General features: G+C 37.5%; 1 long non-coding RNA gene across 6 annotated transcripts; it reads left to right on the top strand.

Moving 5' to 3' along the window:
- Positions 1 to 4,121: 4,121 nt before the first annotated feature.
- On the top strand, positions 4,122 to 15,346 carry LOC104217106 (uncharacterized). 6 transcript variants are annotated; one of them, XR_011407560.1, is made up of 7 exons: positions 4,123 to 4,293; positions 12,101 to 12,298; positions 12,387 to 12,559; positions 13,191 to 13,264; positions 13,850 to 13,981; positions 14,630 to 14,694; positions 14,958 to 15,346. It is a non-coding gene; the product is annotated as an uncharacterized lncRNA (long non-coding RNA). The 6 variants fall into 6 exon arrangements; XR_011407557.1 differs by having other exon boundaries at positions 4,122 to 4,293; positions 12,387 to 13,264; positions 14,630 to 14,802; XR_011407556.1 differs by having other exon boundaries at positions 4,122 to 4,293; positions 12,387 to 13,264; positions 13,795 to 13,981.
- Positions 15,347 to 22,385: the final 7,039 nt, after the last annotated feature.

Here is a 22,385-nt window from a genome sequence, read left to right as displayed (position 1 = left end):
GCCACTTGGGAGATTTAGGGTGTCCCAAGTCACCAATTTTAATCCCGAATCGAGGAAAAGAATGACTCTATATTACAGTCTGCGTACCAGAAATCCGGATAAGGAATTCTGTTAACCCGGGAGAAGGTGTTAGGCATTCCCGAGTTCCGTGGTTCTAGCACGGTCGCTCAACTGTTATATTCGGCTTGATTATCTGATTTTATACAAGTATGAACTTATGTGCAAATTTTAACTTTTAACCGCTTTATTATTATTGTTTTTACAAGAATGTGAACATCGCTTAAAACACGTCTTTGGACTGCGTCACATGAAATGCACCCACAATCCGGAACGCATTTTATTTGATGTTTTGAGATTTGGCTTTGGGTCGCATGAAATGCACACCCGAACTTAAGCAAGTAAATTATTAAACACGCGCCTAAAGAGACTATCGCGTTATTATTTTGCGGAGGCCGTGAAATTCGCTAAACGACCCTCCTGAATTCTAAGTAATTTTAAACAAGTATTTACTGAGGGCCCCGCAATTTGTATTTTTATTCGGCGAGGCTCATCTCATCCTTATTTTTTAAAATGAATTTGCAACGTCATGGACACGCATCTCGAACCACGTCACAATCAATGTACCCGTGATTAGAAACACATTTCGATTCCGTTGAGATTTGGATTTGGGTCACATCAATGTGCACCCGAGTTTACGAAGGTAAGATTTATTAAGGCGCGTCCTAAAGAGTCTAACGTATTGTTATTTTAGGAAGGTTGTGAGATTTGCTAAACAACCCGTCCTGGAAACTAAATGCTTCACTAATATACATTTAACAAGGGCCCCGCATCTGCGTTTTGTTTATTTTTATCGAGGCTCATCTCGTTGTTATTTTTAAAGGATATCCTATAGCAACTACGTTTCTCGTCGTGTTTGTCTCTATCAATTGAAAGCAGTAAATAGCCTTAGTTGATTATAAAACCGGATTTAAAGTGCTATTACAGAATAATAAAACGTGACTGCACTTATGGACAACTAGTCGCAAATTATGGGCCCAAACCTAGCTCATGCGAGATGGCCAGACTTGGGCCCTGTTGTTCCGATACAGGCCTAGCTGATTTTTCGATTTGGGCTCGGCCTTCCTGAGGTTGAGGCCTAGAACTGATTCTTTGTTCTTTATCAATTTATATGTGACAAACTAGCAAAAGGGGAAAGAACTTTAACTCATGTGGATAGTTTTCCTATTTTGGCCTACATTATAGAATATACTACACCATCAGACTAAGTCTAAAATACAACTTATTACACTGGGAATGTTTTTCACCTAACAGCATACATACATGACTATCATTCATTAACCTACATTGATATACTGAGCATGTAGGCTACTTCTATTATACAAACGAAAATGTAACTATTTTATGACATTTAATGTAACAGTTCATGTATACATAAAAAACAATCTGCAGGTCCTCTCTTTTGCATTCATGCTCAAACTCTCAGTTACATTGGTGGTATCAATTGTGTACCTGGTAAGGAAAAGAAAGGAAGAAGGAGAGTGATCAGTTGAGTAGTGTGCAGTAATCACAGCATCAACAGATACACAGCAACAGCACAACAACAAACCAACAACCAAGATTGTTTTCCACAGTCCACGAACAACCAACAATGATTCCCAGAATAAATAAACCAGCAAATAGTCGAGTGCCAAACCAATAATTCCAGACGAAGAGTAATGATACACCAGAAGTAAAAGAAGTTCAATGCAGCAAATAACAACAGTTCAGCAACCAACAAACAGCTCAGTCAATGCAGATGACAGAACTTGGCCAAGGCAGCTTGACCAATATGAATTCTTATTCAACTTTCAGATGGTGTTTGGTTATAATCTATTTGGAAACTAACTTATGTTTTTCAGCTTTCTTTAAACTCAGTAAACCTTCCTTCAGACTAAAAGTTTCAGCTTTTAAACTAAAAATTCCAGCCTTTTGTTTTCTCTTTTTCTGAAGACTAAAAATCCCCCCTGTTTTAGTTCTCGAATGGCCTATTTATAAGCCAAAGTGACCAAGTGCAGCTAAGCTGCCCCTCATGCTGCAACTTGCAGCCTGCCCATACCCTGTTAAAGCCCATGCCTAAGCATCTTTTGGTGCCAGCCCCTTTGTTCCCCACGCCTGGTTTTAGTTTAATCCAGAATTATGGGCTCATTTTATTTATTCATTTTAAGCCCCATACCCTTGTGTCTTGTTTCCCATTAGTATTAGTTTAATCTTTAATTATTACCCTACTTGTCAGCTTCATTTAAACTAATCTTTCTGTCCTTTTTGACACCCCAGAACACCCCTGCTTAACCTTGATTATTACTGCCCTGCCTATTGCAGCGTCAGGGCAGTTTTGAACTGATGAAAGTTCGAATTCAAGGCTTCCTGGGCTGAACCTTTTCAGTCATTTTTACAATGCAAACAAACCATTTTAAACCATGCTGGGGCATTCAGTTAGTGGCAACGTTCAATTAGTCATGCAACATTATTAGCTCGTTTGATTCATTAGTTATAGAAAACTAATCGACGACATTTATCGAGTCGACTATACTAATTATAACAGGTAATAATCAGTCGTTCAAATAAACAACACATACGGGGACCTAAAGGGCTTCGGACAACTTGGTCAGTCACTAGGAACCTATATAAGTTATTCATGCGACGACTATATTAATCGGACATGCTTATCATAGGATGCATTCAAATCATACACAAAAACCATCGACCAAATAAAAGGTCTTTACAGAGATGAAAGAAATCCGAATGAAAAATAACAACATAACAAACAAACACAACGGAATATGCTGACAACTTAATTAAAACTAAAACGAAAGAAAAGAAAACTTACCCAAAAAGGTTTGAAATCAAAACGACCCAAATTCTGATTCAACTTCGAACTCTTGAGGCCGAACAAACTTTAATCAGGGTGTTCTCACATGAGAACACCTTGATTAAGGTCTTTTAGACCTCAAACCCTTGTCCAGACCGGCCGGATTCCCCAGGTGCATGTGTTCTAAGGTCTGGATTTCCAGATCTGATTTTTAGGAAGTTGTGGGTAGATTCGGACCAAACCAAGCTTGGTTTGGTCACGAGGAAGGTCAGGGGAATGTCTGGTATGAAGATGGGGTGGTTTGGCATAGGTCCGGGTTCGACTCAAATCTTCAAACGAAGATTCGAGACGAGGGAAGGTGATTCGAGGCAAGAGGGTAACAGATCCATGTTCAGGAGAGTGAGGGGGTCTTAGGGTGTTCAGGAGGTGGTCACCGGCGTTCGTGCCGCCGGCTTTAATGGCGAGGGAGACGAGGGCGGCTAGGGTTTCTAATGGGAGGTCCGGGTTCGACTTGGGGACGAAGGGGTGGGGTGTTGGTATAAGGGGCGTGGGTGTAAGGGAAGGTTTATATATGGTCTATGGGATTGGATCTGAGCCGTTAGATCAGATGATCTCAACGGCTTGGATCTGAGGGTGAGAACTGAGACGGGGTCGTTTGGTAGTTAAACGGGGTCGTTTGGTTTAAGTGAGGGGTTGGGTCAGATTTGGGTCGGGTTTGAACCTGGGTTATTGAAAGTGATCCTGGACCGTTGGATTGGATTGATTGGAACGGCTGAGATGGATCGGCCTGAAACGATGCCGTTTCAGGAGATGCCTGGGCAGCCGGATTTGGACTGGGCCTGAGTGCTGGTTGGGCCTGTTATTTTGTTTAATTTTTGGCCCAAACCGATTTCCTTCACTTTTGTTTTCTAATTTCATTTTTTCTTTTAAAACAAAAAATAAAAATAATAAATAACGAAATTAAAACTAAACAACAATGCAACATTTTAACACAATTACCACAAAAATTATTTAAGTAAGTTAAAAACCTAGAACAAACGATGCACACATATATATCTATTTTTTTGAATTTTCTTTTACTGACCGAATTATGGTTTAATCATCCTGACATACATATTTTGTTTGTTAACGATTAAATGCAAAAATGGACAGATCCACAAATGACTAACAACACATGTCACGAAAACTCAAACATTGTACAGCGAAACCATTTGTTACTATTTTTATTTTCTTTTGGAGCGATTGCTTGTAAAGCAAAAATCACGTGCTTACACTAGCCATCCTGATTATATTACAAAGTTGAATCCAAGATCCATTCTTCGTGAAAGTTTTGAGATAGATGCTGATGGATATCTACTGGCATTAGAAATACACAACCTATACAATCATGTGTGCGTCTTGCGGATGATGAGCGTCCACATATGGACACTGCCTTTGATGCATTGGTAATAATCAATTTTGCACAAATTGGGCCAGCGTGCTTCAAATTGCTACTGTCAATTTATCTTCCATCAATCTTCGTTGTTTTACTACTGACTCCCGGAAAATTTACCAAATTTTCATATAGTTATCCTACAAATTCCTGTGGTCAGTCTCTGTAATTTCTTCTCAGTTTTTTCTTCTCTTTTGCTATTCCAGAATTTCTATGTTCATTTTTCAAATTATGCTCTTTCTATCGGTGAGTTTTTTTTTCTACAATCTTTATTTGGTTACTGTAATTTTTTTTGGTGATTACCATTTGTTGGGTATTAGTTAATTTCTTATTCTTTTGGTGGGTTTCCGGTAATATTTCTGTTCCCTCGGATTATTTATTGTTTGATTTTGTTCATGCATGTCAATAAGTTTTTGATTTGCTCATGCATGTTTGGGAATAGGTACCCAGTAACCCGGTGCAAGCTTGTGCTGTAAACTCTATCTGTTGTTGGAGTAGAGTCAAAATTCTTCTTTTTTCATTTAACTAAAAAGCATCTAAGATCGATGAATCCTCCCTTATATTTTGATTTTTATTTTATTGATGTTTACTATTATTTCATTAGTTTCTTCCCATTTTAAATTATAATTATGCACTATTGATGTTTTTTCATTGTAGTTTACTGAAAAGTGTAAGCATGTCATTTTTGTTTGCAAAAGACTCCAATTGACATGAATCTTGCATTAGCAAAGAACAAAGGCCAAAGCATATCTCAATTGGATTATGCTCGTGTGTTGGGACGCCTAATGTATATTATGAATTGTACACGATCTGATATAGCTTGTGTTATAAGTAAATTGAGTCGATACACGAGCAATCCAGGTCAATCTCATTGGATGGCAATGAAACGAGTTTTGGGATATTTAGAACATACACATGGCTTTGCTTTGCACTACAGTAAATATCCTACGGTGATTGAGGGATACTGTGATGCAAATTGGATCATCGGTTCAGCTGATTCGAAATCCACAAGTGGATATGTATTTCACTATTGGTGGAGGAGCGGTATCTTGGAAGTCGTCCAAACAAACTTGTATTGCCCGCTCTACAATGGAGGCTGAATTCATAGCTTTAGATAAAGCCGGTGAAGAAGCTGAATGGCTCCGGAATTTCTTGAAAGACATTCCATTTTTGCCCAAACCGTTGGCACCAATATGCATACATTGTCATAGTCAAGCGGCAATTGCCAAATCAGCTAAAAGGCCAATGTGTCTTTCCAAGTCAACACTATTGTCCTTTAATCTTTTTAAGTTGGTAAATATATTTACCCAGTAAAAAATAACATTACCCTTTTTTACGTAAACCTAACTACACATGAAACCTTTGACTTTTATCTCTTTCCCACGACCTACTTGTGGTTTCTATCTTCCGAAGTCTACAGTTTTGGCTTCTGCAAGATCTGAAAGGAATCTCTTCCTTTGATTATTCCTTCCCCACGACCCACTCTGCACTCTTTATTATTTAGTGGGTAAATATATTTGCTAACTACAAAAAAATAAAAAGAATATATTTGCTTACTTAAGGCTACATAGACCTTAACCAGAGGTCTCGAGCTCGAGCTTTGGGTATGGAAAAATTCTTGGTAGGGAGCGCTTCCCCCGATTGGGGCACTATGCGGCGCGAATCCGGATATAGTCGGGCTCCAATGCAGGTACCGAACACCGGGTGAGAAACAAAAAAAAGGCTACATAGACATTTTAACTGATTTGGCATGCCCTATAATTAGACTTTTCGGTCAGAATTAATGAATTAATTAGACTTTTCGGTCAGAGTTAAATGAATTATCCGATCAATTTTATTTTTTGGGTAACAAGTCATAATGCAGTGAATTTAAAGTTATAAATTTAATTTGGTCTTTTCGGTAGAGAAAATGTTGTTGGCATCGAAAGCAACAAGGCGTCATTGATGATGATAAATGAGACGACAAAAGAAACATATACTAAAAGAAGGTTAATACTTGATATGATTTGGTCAATTGACCTACATATGATAAAACTAATATTAAAGAAAAAATTATGGAGAGAAAAATCTTTTCTTTCCCTAAACAAAACTTTTTTAATGATTACATTGTGGATGCTCTTGCGTTGCCATGTATGAATGAAAGATTCTCAATTTATAGAGGTCACAACTTTTTCCTCAGTGAGATTATTTTTAGAGAGAAGTGTTGAAGTTTGGCAAAATGCCAAAGTCCCACATTGGTTGGGAGTTAAGTTTGGAAGGGATTTTTCCCCTATAAAAGAAGGCCTAATGTTTAGGATTGAAACACACCTCTCATTTGCCTTCTCATCTGTTTAAGGCATTTGTATCTTCTCTCTTTAGTATTATTTCACTTGTATTTTTGGAGTGGAATAAAATATTGGTTGTGTCCGAGGAGTAGGCAAAATTAGCCGAACCTCGTAAATTCTGGTGTTTCCTTTATTGTTGTTTTATTGTCTTATTTATTATTTGGTGGCTGTCATAATTTTTGGTATAGTAGTTGTGACTTATTCACACTATATACATTTGGCTTCCGCAACAATTGGTATCAGAGCCAAGGTACTGTCTAAGTATGCTCTGTGGTTGCAGCATAGTCTGATCTTCCACATCAGAAAAGATTTATCTTGGTAACTGAGTCAAGGTTCTGTCTGAGTATGCTCTGTAGTTGCAGCTTAGTCTGATCTTCTACATCAGAAAGGAAATAATCTTGATTTGTGTCGTCAGCTATTAAATAATATTTGTGTCAAATATGGGAGACAATAAACAAGAAGAATCTACATCAAGTGTCAACAATACGTCATCATTGGCATCTTCGCTTATGACAAGAATTGTGTCAAATGCGAAATTTGCGGTAGAAATTTTTGACGGGTCCGGACATTTTGGGATGTGGCAAGGCGAGGTTCTAGATGTCCTTTTTCAACAAGGGCTAGATCTGGCCATTGAAGAAAAGAAACCAGATGTTATTGGAGAAGAAGATTGGAGAATTATCAACCGTGTTGCTTGCGGTACCATTCGATCCTACCTTGCTAGAGAGCAGAAATATCCATACACAAAGGAAACTTCTGCAAGTAAATTATGGAAAGCACTGGAGGATAAATTTTTGAAGAAAAACAGTCAAAATAAATTGTACATGAAGAAGAGACTGTTTCACTTCACCTATGTTCCTGGTACCACGATGAATGAACATATCACCAGTTTCAATAAGTTGGTCACAGATTTGCAAAATATGGATACAACTTATGATGATGGTGACTTGGCCTTAATGTTGTTGGCGTCACTTCCTGATGAGTACGAGCACCTTGAAACTACTCTACTCCATGGAAATGACGAAATTTCTCTCAGAGAAGTTTGTTCAGCTTTGTACAGCTATGAACAAAGAAAGCGAGAAAAACAGAAGGGCGGAGAAGGAGAAGCACTGTTTGTGAGGGGTCGTCCTCAAAATCAAACGAGGACAAAGAAGGGAAGATCCAAGTCAAGATCCAGACCCAGCAAAGATGAATGTGCCTTTTGTCGAGAAAAAGGGCACTGGAAGAAAGACTGTCCGAAGTTGAAGAATAAGGCCAAACATAACAATGGAAAGGCTATTATGGATTCAAATGTAGCTGATTGTGATGATTCAGACTTCTCATTAGTTACAACAGAGTCATCAACATCATCAGACATATGGTTGATGGACTCGGCTTGTAGCTATCATATGTGTCCCAACAGGGACTGGTTCGTGGAATTTCAAGAAGGAGAATATGGAGTCATCCACACAGCGGATAACAGCCCTCTTACCTCATATGGCATTGGTTCAATACGATTAAGGAACCATGATGGAATGATCAGAACATTGATAGATGTTCGATATGTACCGGATTTGAAGAAGAATCTCATCTCTGTGGGAGCCCTAGAATCAAAAGGGTTCAAAATCATTGCAGAAAATGGAGTGATGAGAGTATGCTCCGGTGCACTAGTGGTAATGAAGGCTAATCGGAAGAATAATAATATGTACCGCTATCGTGGCAGTACAGTTATTGGGATAGCGACAGTAACATCCAGTGACGACAAAGAGGCAGAAGCAACCAAGCTATGGCACATGCGCTTGGGACATGCTGGAGGAAAATCCTTGAAAACTCTATCAGATCAAGGATTGTTAAAAGGAGTAAAGGCTTGCAACTTGGAGTTTTGTGAGCATTGTGTTAAAGGGAAACAGACAAGGGTTAAATTTGGTACAGCGATCCATAATACTAAAGGCATTTTGGATTATGTACACTCTGATGTTTGGGGTCCTTCCAAAACACCTTCATTGGGTGGGAAGCACTATTTTGTAACCTTTGTTGATGATTTTTCCCGAAGAGTATGGGTGTATACAATGAAGAGCAAAGATGAAGTGTTGGGAATTTTTCTCAAATGGAAGATGATGGTGGAGAATCAGACAGGCAGGAGAATCAAGTGTATTCGCACAGACAATGGAGGTGAATACAAAAATGATCATTTCAATAAGGTCTGTGAAAATGATGGCATCATCCGACACTTCACTGTTAGACATACACCACAACAGAATGGAGTGGCAGAACGTATGAACCGGACCTTGCTGGAGAAGGTACGGTGTATGTTGTCCAATGCTGGCTTGGGCAAAGAATTTTGGGCTGAGGCAATTACATATGCATGCCACCTCATTAATCGTCTACCATCTGCTGCTATTGATGGCAAAACACCATTTGAAAAATGGTACGGAAAACCTGCTGTAGATTATAACTCTTTGCACGTGTTTGGCTCAACTGCATATTATCATGTGACGGAGTCAAAATTGGATCCAAGGGCAAAGAAGGCTATTTTTATGGGAATTACTTCTGGAGTCAAAGGATATCGCTTATGGTGTCCTATGACAAAGAAAGTAATGTTCAGCAGAGATGTTACCTTTGATGAATTTGCTATGGTAAATAAGGTAACAGAAGATACCAAACAAAATGAAGGTGCTTCTAAGCAGGTGGAGTTTGAGGGAAAATTTATTTTTCCTACACAAGAAGCAGAGGAGGAAACAAATGAAGATTACCCTCTGGAAGGAGAGCCAGTAGAGGAGATTCCAACTCAGGAATCTCAACAACAACTTGAATCAATAGCAACCAGCAGGCCAAAAAGAACAATAACGAAACCTGTTCGTCTCATAGAGACGGTTGCTTGTGCAACCTCAATTGTAGCTGATGATGTTCCTACTACTTACAAAGACGCTGTCCAAAGTTCAGAAGAAGATAAGTGGAGGATTGCCATGAATGATGAAATACAGTCCCTTCATCAGAATCATACATGGAGATTGGCCAATCTCCCGAAGGGAAAGAAAGCAATTGGGTGCAAATGGGTATTTGCAAAGAAAGAAGGATTTCCTAACCAATTAGATGTTCGCTACAAAGCAAGATTGGTGGCCAAAGGATATGCTCAAAAGGAGGGAATTGATTACAATGAAGTGTTTTCTCCAGTTGTAAAACATTCCTCCATTAGAATTATGTTGGCTTTGGTAGCACAATTGGATTTGGAACTAGTTCAGATGGATGTAAAAACTGCGTTTTTACATGGAAACTTGGAGGAGGAAATCTACATGACTCAGCCAGAAGGATTCAAAGTTGCTGGAAAAGAAAATATGGTGTGCAAACTTGAAAAATCGTTGTACGGATTGAAACAATCTTCTAGACAATGGTACAAGCGATTTGACGAGTTTATGTTGCGGCAAGGGTACAAGAGAAGCAAATACGATCATTGTGTGTATTTGCACAAGCTTAAAGATGGTTCCTTTGTATATCTTCTCCTATATGTTGATGATATGTTGATAGCTTCCAAGAATTTGGAAGAAATTGATAAGTTGAAGATTCAACTGAAGAAGGAGTTCGAGATGAAGGATTTGGGTGAGGCAAAGAAAATTCTTGGCATGGAGATAATTAGAGATAGACGTTCAAAGAAACTCTGTTTATCTCAAAAGGAATATTTGAAGAGAGTACTTCAACGTTTTGGCATAGATGACAAGACTAAGCCAGTTAGTACTCCACTTGCTTCCCATTTTAAGCTAAGTACTACTATGTCGCCAATGGATGAAGCTGAACGAGAGTATATGTCAAAGGTACCATACGCAAATGTTGTTGGTAGCTTGATGTATGCAATGGTTTGCACAAGGCCTGACATTTCACAAGCTGTTGGAGTTATTAGCAGATATATGCACAATCCAGGGAAGGAGCATTGGCAAGCTGTGAAGTGGATTCTACGGTATATTCATAATACTGTAGATGTCGGGTTAGTTTTTGAGCAGGAAGACAATCAGTCTGTAGTTGGATATTGTGACTCAGATTTTGCGGGTGATATGGACAAACGAAGATCAACTACTGGTTATGTGTTTACTTTTGCAAAGGCACCAGTTAGTTGGAAGTCTACTTTGCAGTCAACAGTTGCTTTGTCTACAACAGAGGCAGAGTACATGGCTATTACAGATGCTGTGAAAGAGGCAATTTGGCTTCAAGGATTGCTAAAGGAGCTTGGTGTTGAACAAAAAGGTATCACAATTTTTTGTGATAGTCAAAGTGCTATTCAATTAGCGAAGAACCAAGTTTATCATGCAAGGACGAAGCACATTGATGTTCGGTATCATTTCGTACGAGAAATCATAGAAGAAGGTGGAGTCACGGTGAAGAAAATTCATACTACAGAGAATCCTGCTGATATGCTGACAAAGGTGGTGACTGCGGTCAAGTTTCAACATTGTTTGGATTTGATCAACATTGTTGAACACTGAAGATTGAAGATGAAGACACAACCAAAATTTGTTATTGAGAGAGAATTGAAAATGTGGAATTTTGCCAAGGTGGAGATTTGTTGAAGTTTGGCAAAATGCCAAAGTCCCACATTGGTTGGGAGTTAAGTTTGGAGGGGATTTTTCCCCTATAAAAGAAGGCCTAATGTTTAGGATTGAAACACACCTCTCATTTGCCTTCTCATCTGTTTAAGGCATTTGTATCTTCTCTCTTTAGTATTATTTCACTTGTATTTTTGGAGTGGAATAAAATATTGGTTGTGTCCGAGGAGTAGGCAAAATTAGCCGAACCTCGTAAATTCTGGTGTTTCCTTTATTGTTGTTTTATTGTCTTATTTATTATTTGGTGGCTGTCATAATTTTTGGTATAGTAGTTGTGACTTATTCACACTATATACATTTGGCTTCCGCAACAATATACCTTCTTGTTAGGGATCAATTATAGTCAATTATTTTCCTTCCTTTAAGAAAAGGTAAAATTCAAATATAGAAAGAAAATCAGGACAAAATCCTCACAAATGTAAGTTCAATCAGTCTAGAATTAAATGGTAAGGTTGGAAGTTGGGAGATGAAGGTTATCTTATGCAGCAGACTGTTGACTAATTTGAACTTTAGATTTATGTTTTCAGAAAAAGCAGCATTTCTTTTCCAGGTTCCAATTGTCTTGTTGATTTGCAATCAAACATTTGTTGCCTGAATTCCTTTTCTGCTCATCATGGTGGCTGGAACTGCCCAGTGTTTGGTCAAGGCAGTTGCATAATATGGTGCTGGCTCACTTGTTTCGTATTGCACCAACAGTGTCCTGTAACATGACATGAATGTAGTTCATAATGTGCATGACATTTGGTGGTTGTACTAGTAGAAACAGTTAGACTTCCTGCATAAAGTTTGTTCTTGTATGTGTACTTTTAGTCCTGGAAATAAGCAGGCTAAGTTTTGTTTTTTCTTCTTATTTTCACTTATGACCTACAGTCTCATTATGCTTTTTGCACGACATACATTGATATTTGAGTTTTTATTTATGTAGGATATGCCTGGTAGCCTGGATTATCCAACCTTGTACCCCAGATTAACAACAGTGCTAAGAGGTGGTGACATTAACAAAAGAAGTGTGGAATTGCTCAGAGAGATGTTGGAGTAACAAAAATTAAGGGTCATAAATCATGGATTGGCGGAGGAACAATTTGTGTTTTTTAATTGGGGTGTTCCTCCCAAAGTGGAAAAGGTATTATATTGTTACAAAAGATCTCACACTGTTTTCAGCTCCTAGACCATTTTAATAACCCGCTGCTGACTTCATCACTAATCATAAGATGCAGGATCGGAAGATTGAAGAAATGAGATGCTTAATGCATGTGTGGGCATCTCCAATTACACAATTAAATATGTCAAATGTGAAAGTAACTAGCTCTAATAATCTCCAAGCCCCGAGATTCCCTGTTTTTTGGTGTTGCAGTGTGAAAGGCTCTGCAACTATGTGAAAATGGTAAGGAGGAAAGTGGTTGGGGGTGGGGGTGGGTTGTTATAATGTTAATGTTGCTTTGGAATTAAAATCTTCAGTCTTGTTGAGCTTATCAACTCATACTAGACCCAAGTTTGGCAAGGAAGGTCGGCTCGAGGTGTGTTTTTCTTCTTCAAGAAAACTGACCCACAGCTTCTTTGTCAGTAGTTTCAGATACATACTCCATGGACCGCTAGGCGATGTGTTTGTGGGTTTAGCTTCCCCTCCCCTCCTATTGTCTATGTATAGTGAGATCACGAAATAAATATAAAATTCAGCAGCTTCATCTGATCTTTCTTGCTATTAGGCGGGGGAAGCAGGTACATCCATTGGTAGTGATTTTTTTTTAAGGCTCAATTTGTAGTGCTTTGCTCACCTTTTACTGGAGTTGTCGCATTCTATTCCTTAACAAGAAGTATTGAGGCTAGAACATCTATTCCTGATTTAAATTATCAATTTTCTTGTGTTAGCAAGAGTCTATATGAGCGTACCTTCTATTATTTACTAAATTTTCAGGAAATTTGACTTTCTGGAGAGCAACAGAGGGGTGACAAGTCAAGCCATTTAAGCCTGTAAATTAACTTCTTAATATTTAACTTTACCTTTTGCTTTGCAGCAATGAAGTCTTTCTCTGTGAGTTTGCTTTTCCTCTAAACAGCTAAAACACATGCCAATCTCCAACCTTGACAGGTGAATTTACTTGTTTCTCAACTTTATCCCAAAAAAGATTTATCTATTTTTTGTAGCAACATATAGATAAAATGAAGAACTCACAGTTTGCTTATTCAGAATTACAAGAAAGTACTTTTATAATTCACTGACTTAGTTGACTCTTTTTCGTTTGCTCTATTTATTTTGAGAGATTGGTTTTTTGCTGTCCTTGACAGATTGTAATTATTCTTTCAGAATCGATAGTGTAACAGTTTAGGAAATAAAGTGGAACAGAATGTTCATTCTCACTATGCTATTGCTCTTTATAGAATAAATGGATATCTTACAGTTATTCTCCTTTCGAAAAACTTATTGTTGCATTCCCTCTTTCAAAAGTAAATGAAATTATACTGGGTGTTACATATAAAAAAAGGAAACAGAATTATGGTTTAGGTTTGAGATACAATTAGGAGGAATGCATAAAGACATTTTGAATTAGTTAGATATGAGTGAAACTATCATACTGTTTAGCTTACAGTGTCGTCTTAACATAAATCAACTTGTTGCAGGTTAAAAGTGTAAAGTAGCTTTTGGGAGATTACATTTTGTTATAAGTTTATGCAGGGCAAGGCTGCGTACAATAGACCCTTGTGGTCCGACCCTTCCCCGGACCTCGCACGTAGTGGGAGCTTAGTGCACCAGACTACTCTTTTTTTACAATCAATTGCTTATACAAGTCTACTAATAAATACTTGTGTAAGTATTTTCTAAAAGTAACAACCTGCCAAATAGAAGTCGATTGTAATTCATGTGCATTATTTTCTCATCTATGTGATAGTCATAAAAGAAGTTAGCTTTGAAAGGACTTTTTGTGTATTTCTCTAGAACAAGAGACTACCACCAAACAGGTTGTAGAATTCTAGCAAGTAGTTGCAATTCCTCTAAAAAAATTACCAAATGACCAAATGACAGTAAACTGCAATATGTGCATTATTTCTAGGCATATGTGATAACATGATGAATAAAGTTTGTTTCTGCATCTATAACAATATTAAGCTTTCTCTATTTGTCAAACAGAAAATTAATCTGGTAAATTCACCTTTGCACTACCTGGCATTCATGAATATTAAATTTTGTGTCTGAAAAAAATTGAATTTATGAGATGTAACTAAGGGGAGGTTTATGAGTTTTAGTTATCAGTTGCAGCTAACGTTAGAGCCAATTATTTATGAAATTTGACTGCTATACATCCCTTAAAGTAATATTTTTCAAATCCTGTTCATGAACACAAATTTATATGAAGTGTTTCAGTTGCAAGATGCCCTCTTCTTAAACTTTCTTGACAAAAGAGATGTGCATAATGCAATCAGGGAACTGAATGGTGTAGTGAACATGCTTGTGCAGATTATGTGCCTGTCTTGATGGATGAATTAGCAAGCCTTATCGCCTACTTGCATTTGACATAGCAGGTCATATGTGTGTGCACTTCTTTGGACAATTTGAGTTTATATTATTTCATATAAGGTGGCTTTGATTTTTTTGTATTTCGAAAATGGCGGAAACTGCAATAGTTTCAGGTTTTCTTCGACTTCCATTACTCAGCTATTTATTTATATTTATTTTAATTTGAATAGTGATCATTGTTCTACTATTTATGTTCTAGCATTTTGTTATTAATGGATGATCCAGCCAAATTACTTTTAGCTGAAATAAAATTTGTGTTTGTTTACAGCATTATTCTGGAGCGGTGACTACTTGAGTTGAGATATCAAAAGTGATTTATTGGATCAGTTAGCGACTCAGTCTGTCAAAGATGGTCATTGACCCATTTTTCTCATTTATGGGCAAAGTACAAGTGGAAATCAGATGCGCTTCATAATTCACATTGCTGGGTAATGGTCTATTGGTTTTCTGGAGTTTTTTATTGTCAAATTCAAAACTTTGTTCAACACAACAATATTAACTGTTGGGCCCGTGCACAGTACGGACATGCATTATCTAGTAGTACTTGAAGGAACACGTTAATCTAAACATATTAGATAGCGTGTAAATTGTAAAACAAGAACTTGTTCTTCGTGAAGCGGAAGCGAAAACGGATGAACCGTGACTGGAATTACTGGTCGGCGATGGTTGTCACGGTGTGCTGGAGCAATTCTCAATTCCACAGTCTAAACCCTAACTGAGATTGAGAGAGAAGAGTGTAGAAAAATACTGCGGAGTGTTTTTTCATGTACACACTAAGTGTACTTATATAGGGAATATTAGGGTTAACTAATAACCCTATTGAGCCTTAAAGCACACTTTATGGATGAACCCAATTTTCCTACTTCTCTTTCACACATAATGGGAGTGCTCATTTAATATGAGAAACATATTCTCATCTCCTCAATCATTCATACAGGGAAGTAGATCGTGCGACCAGCATACTGTGAGAGCTAAACGGATGTGGTTGAACTGTGACTAATTCCCAAATGGATGAATCGTGACTGGAATTACTGGTCGGCGGTGGTTGTCACGGTGTGCTGGAGCAATTCCCAATTCCACAGTCTAAACCCTAATTAAGATTGAGAGAGAAGAGCGTAGAAAAATACTGCAGAGTGTTTTTTCATGTACACACTAAGTGTACTTATATAGGGAATATTAGGGTTAACTAATAACCCTATTGGGCCTTAAAGCACCCTTTATGGATGGACCCAATTTTCCTACATCTCTCACACACATAATGGGAGTGCTCATTTAATATGAGAAACATATTCTCATCTCCTCAATCATTCATACAGGGAAGTAGATCGTGCGACCAGCGTACTGTGAGAGTTAAGTGCTATATATCTGTTAGGAGTATATAGCCTCTCGTCGAGTGCAAACTTGCAAGTAGATCATAAAGTATGCAGTACCTTAGATCATGTAAATCACATTTGATATAGTCTCAAAATCTCATATATCATTATTTCTTGTATTCACAATCATAACTCATAAGTCATAATTGGTGCATCAGCGAATACAAATAAATGAGATTCCATCAATGATCTTCCTCTTCTCACGATTTTAACATTAGTATGACTGCTTTTCTAGTTATGCTCCGCTAGATCGAATTTGTGTTCATGGTCTTTTGGAAACATACATTAGCACACATGGTATAAAATATGTGCTACATCATTTTCTCCCTTTTTTCCAAGGAGCGTATGTCTTTATCCTATAAAGAATGTTGTACAAATGATATTTAGACACTATAGGTATCTAAATTTGAGTTCTTTGATCTACAATATCATTTTTAACTCGCATTTGGCTCACAAAGTAGACTAGGTGGACGTTTTTCACCCTAATGACCTTATGTAATTGTGTAAGTGACATTCTGATTTTAAGCGAATAGCTCTCAAATTATCCTTATGATAATTTTGATTAAAATCATGTCTCATCTCCTCACATCACTAAGATAAGGAGGCAATTTCCTGTGTGAGAAGGCCAACCTCATGTCTACTCAACATACTTATAAAAAATGAACAAAGAATGTACATAACATTCAACAATAAAAATATGTATGTATGTAAATCAACTTTATTGATAATCAAAGAACATTAGTTTGAGAACACGGGAAAATAAATAGCAAAATAAAGTATCTCAGAGTCACGCAAGCCTCGAGACATAGCGTGTCTCACAAATGCATCTCTAGACAAAGATTTGGTCAATGGATCTGCTAGCATATCTATTGTAGACACATACTTCACATTCACTACCTTGCGTCTAACCATGTCTCTCGCATATATACTTGATATCTATATGTTTGGGTTTACAATGAAACTTTGGATCTTTGGTGGAGGATATTGCAGCCTTACTGTCACAGTAGACTAATATTGGTTCAGTATTTTCAGCAATATCCAACAAGTGCTCCAATAACTTTTTCAACCAAACAGCTTCTTGTGTTGTTGATGCGAGAGCCACGTATTCGGCTTCCATCGTAGATAGTGATACACATGATTGTTTCTTACTATTCCATGATATGGCCCCATCACTGAGTAAGAATACATATCCTGAGGTAGACTTCCTCTCGTCTAGATCTCCTCCATGGTCAGCATCACTGTATCCAACTAATCGCAGATCCTTGCCGCCTTGATAACAAAGGGCATAATCAGCAGTTCCCTTCAGATATCTCATGATCCTCTTTACTGCTTGCCAATGTGCTAAACCCGGGTCGGTCTGATATCTGCTTACCAAGCCAACTGCTTGACAGATATCAGGTCTAGTGCACACCATATCATACATTAGACTTCCGACTGCGCTCTTATAAGGAACTCGGCTCATTCTTTCTGTCTCTTCAGGAGTCTTAGGACACATCTGACTTCCCAAGGTATGACCTTTACTGATAGGAGTTTCAACTGGGCTACTATTTTGCATATTAAATCGTTCAAGAACTTTTCTAATGTAATTCTCTTGTGAGAGATACAATAGTTTCTTTGGACGATCTCTTGAAATCTTAACTCCAAGAATATATGCAGCTTCACCCATATCTTTCATCTCAAATTGGGATGATAACCATGACTTTATCTCGGTTATAAACTCCTTATCATTTCCAGCTATAAGTATATCATCTACATACCATGTTAAAATCACAAGCTTGTTTCTTGATCTCTTGGTATAAACGCAATGGTCTTCATCCATTATGGTAAAACCACTGGATACAAGAACATTTTGAAAGCGTATATACCACTACCTTGAAGATTGTTTGAGGCCATAAATAGACTTCAAAAGTCTACAAACCTTTTGTTCGTGGCCATTTTTAATGAAACACTCAGGTTGTTTCATATAGATTTCTTCATCTAGTTCTCCATTTAGAAAGGCAGTCTTTACATCCATCTGATGTAATTCAAGATCCAGGCTTGCAACAATAGCTAGAACCAGGCGAACCGAGGTAAATCGTACAACATGCGAGAAAGTCTCTTCGTAGTCTATTCCTTTCTGCTGTGTATACCCTTTCGCCACCAGTCGAGCCTTAAATCTCTCAATTGTGCCATCAGCCTTGAGCTTAATTTTGAGAACCCATTTGCTCCCAATTGCTTTGCGTCCTTCAGGGAGGTCAACTAGTTCCCAAACTTTGTTGACTCTCATAGACTCCAATTCATCTTCCATTGCTTTTGTCCATTTATCCTTAGAAGGGCATGAGAGAGCCTCTTTTACATTTTTTAGGCTCATTTTCTTCTTGTAGGAGCATCATAAATAGTTCTCCGCCTTCAACATCCAATCATCGGCGCAGAATCTTTTACGATAACCACGTCTTACTTGTGATTCATCATTATTCCCATTTGGATCAATGTTGCTCCCTCTCGGATCAAAATCATTCATCCTGCTCCCACTTGGAACAAGATCCTTTTGGTCACTTCCACTAAAAGTAGAAGGATTACTCTCATTCGCATCTGATGATGAAGGAGGTCTTTGATGAGAAACTAATTCATCATCTGCTAAAATTCTCCCACTCGAATGAAGTGATCCTTGCACTTCTTGATCTATTATCACAAATAAGGTTAGGTCTTGACCTACCTCTCCCCTCTTAGGGAAGTCATCCTCTAAGAATGTGACATCCCGTGATTCAAACTCAGTTACACTCCCACTATCTTGCTGACCTATAAACACATAACCCTTTGAGGTTTCAGAGTATCTTATAAAGATACTTTTCTTTCCCCTCGGGCCCAATTTGCCATATTTGTGAGAGGAATCATGTGTATAGGCAGCACAACCCCAAGGTCTTAATACACTTAGGTCGGGTTGTCTTCCAGTCCATAACTCATATGAAATGGTAGTAACTGATTTTGGAGGCACTCGGTTATGTACAAAGGTGGCAGTAAGCAGCGCATCACCCCAGTAACTAATTGGGAGGTTAGCTTGTGCCATCATTGACCTAACCATTTCTAGGAGCGTTCTGTTTCTTCTCTCCACAACATTATTTTGTTGTGGAGTATTTGGGATAATCACATAAATTATTAAACTGAGTTGATAAATATTCACGACCACGATCAGTTCGAAAAGCTTTTATCTTCTTGTCTAATTGATTTTCCACTAAGCTCATATAGCTTTTGAAGCAACTTATTGCTTCTGATTTGTGGGAAATCAAATAGACATAACTACAACGGGTAAAGTCATCAATAAATGTGATGAAATAACTTGCTCCATGCCTAGTCCTAACATTCATAGGCCCACAGATGTACGAATGGACTAATTGCAAAGGATATTCGGCTCTAGTCGCCTGACCAAAAGGTTTTCTTGCAGATTTTCCAGCTAGAATATTTTCACAAGTTGACAGTTCCACATGTTCAATGCTGGAAAGCAAATCTTGTTTTGCTAACCTTTGCATTCTTTGTTGGCAAATATGGCCAAGTCTAGCATGCCATATGTTTACATCACTATCATATTTATGTGAAGAAACAAACATAGAAAAACTAGCATTATTATTAAATGAATCATAATCCAAATCCATAATAATTAAACCTCCGGTCACACAATCAAAACCAAATAAAGTTGAACCAAAAGTCAATTTGGCAGAATTGCCATGACAAAATAAGTCAAATCCTAACTTAAGCAAAACTGAAACTAAAATAACATTCCGGCGAATAGTTGGTGCAGAGAGAACATCGTGTAGCATTAGGTCTCGACCACCACGCAGGACTAACTTGCATGTATCGATCATTTCAACAACAACTTTATTGTTGTTGCCTACATATATTCACTTTGCTCCACGTGGAACTCGCCGAAATTCAACAAAGGCACTGCGTTCCCAGGCTATGTGGTCTGTTGATCCTGAATCTACAATCCACAAAGGATTAGATTCAGTTAGAAAAACAGAACTAGAAACACAAAGTTCACTAATTCGAGCATCGTGAAATACCTTTCTAGGAGGCTCAAAGCAATCTCTAGCATAGTGACCCTTCTTGTCACAATTATAGCATTTCACTTTAGCAACTTTCACACGTTTGGGACGTCTGTTCTTGCCCTTTTCAGTCTTTTCTCTTTTAGCAGGCTGAACTTGAGGTGACCCTCTCTTCTTTCCCCATTTCCTTTTCTTTGAATCACTCTTGATTTTGGAGGTTGTTGCCATGTGCAACTCAGCTATTGGCTTTGTAGCCTTAAGTCGTTCCTCCTCTAACTCAAGGTGTCTCCGGACATCTTCCAGAGTTGTGATTCGTTCATTATGGGTCAAATGCATTTTCATATGATCCCAAGAACTAGATAAAGAGCGTATGACAGCTTGAATTTGTTGTTCATCAGTCAACACATGACCAGCGTCTTTCAATTCCCCGATCATATTTGCCATTTGCCTCAGATGTGTTTTCATCGAATGTTCTAGGCGTTTCTTATATGAGTCAAATTTGATCGTTAAGGATCTCAACCGAACTAGCTCCAAAGGCCTACCATTGCTTTTGCGAGATAGGACTAAGGGATAAGGAAAGCAGGGCACAAGATTGGATGTAGCTTTCTGGATCTCCCCTGATCCATAGCTCTTTGGTGATCCTTAAACTCCTTTAGAATGTCATCATCTAAGGTGCTCAACAACGTAATGCGAGCAATGGAGTTCTTTTTCTTCCAACTGTCATAGGCTTCACGCTCACGCCTATGCTGAGCAGTGTTGCCTTCCTCAGACTCATTCATGACATTGTTGATGGCCTCCAGAGCCTTTTGCTCCTCTGGCACATACTGGACTTTCAAGCTTCAGGTTTCATAATTGTCACCATTGAGTTTCAACCCTTTGTTGAGCTCAGCAACAATATTTTTCGAAGCAGTAGTCATTCTTTAACAAAATAAAAAATAAAATGAGGATCATGTAATAAAAATAATGCAAGGCACGATGCTCTACATACATACATATTATGACACTAAGCATCAATTGATTAAGTTAATAAACACATATATTAATTATGGAGTCGAAAGTTCACTATGTTCCCAATCATCGTCCAACAATTAAAATATTATGAAAATTAACCTATTCAATTGTCTAGCTAAGTGTCTTAATCATGTTTAAGACAACATAATTATCTATCACGATTTTACAATTTCATGTGGATTATAAGTTAACAAATAACTTATATTAGCATGTAAATAAAATTAATGTTAAACTAATTAACATTCATTACATGCTATACAAATTCACATAAAATTTACTTTAATGTTAAACTAATTAACGTATTATACATGTTAAACAAATTAACAAGTATTGTTAATATTAAACTAATTAATATCGATTTCATGCTAAATAAATTAACATAAAGCATGTGTTAAACTAATTAACCAAAGTAATGTTAAAACAATTAACATTTCAAGCATGTTAAACGAATTAACAAATTAACAAATAAATTTAATGTTAAACAAATTAACATTTCAAGCAATTGGGATAATAAAATAATTATACATTTCATTAAAAGAATACAAATACTAAATTTATATTCTAAAAATTAAGTCCATATGACTAATTTTATAATCTGATTTTTATTTTTTTAATAAATAACGAACTTGTTGATTTAATTAGTCCATTTGCCCAAAAATAATAATAATTACTATATTGCAATCATAATGGGCCTCCCAATTATTAAATATGTCCACTTCTTAACCGACAGATGTTCAAGTCCAATTTTCAGCAAAGTAAAAGAAGCCCACGATTTATTTGCCAAACATTTAAGGTTGGCCTTTTAGCCCAAACATCAAATCTGATATTAAAAGAAATTATTAGTCTTTTTACTAAAGACTTTGACCACACATATGTGGTGCAAGTGGACCAAACGCTATATGGGTTAAAAAAAAGAGAGGCAGTAACCTGCCAAACCCTTCATCTTCTATTAATCTTAGCCGCCGCAACTATGGAGTTAAATTGCTCCAAAACTTTCCCTTTGTTTTTTTTTTTTTTTAAATTAGAGGAAAAGGACGAAACCCTCATCTGTTAGCATCAGCCGCCGCAGACGTGAAGCAGCAAGCTAAAGTGAAAAAATTAGTTTCTCCTTTCCTCTTTCTCATTACACCAGTCAGCCCCTTCAATTTTAGGAGCAGAGAAAGCTTTTAATTTTAGGAACAGAGAGAGCTTTGTTTCTCTTCCTCCCTTTTTGTATTATTATCTTCCTCTTTGTCTCTGACAATGATTAAAAATAAAGAAGCTATGTTTCTCTTCTTCTCCACTGCCATGACT

Source organism: Nicotiana sylvestris, chromosome 5 (genome assembly GCF_000393655.2).
Source record: "Nicotiana sylvestris chromosome 5, ASM39365v2, whole genome shotgun sequence".
Classification (NCBI taxonomy): domain Eukaryota; kingdom Viridiplantae; phylum Streptophyta; class Magnoliopsida; order Solanales; family Solanaceae; genus Nicotiana; species Nicotiana sylvestris.
Note: the sequence above shows the minus strand (reverse complement) of the source record. Positions and strands in the feature narration are given on the sequence as shown.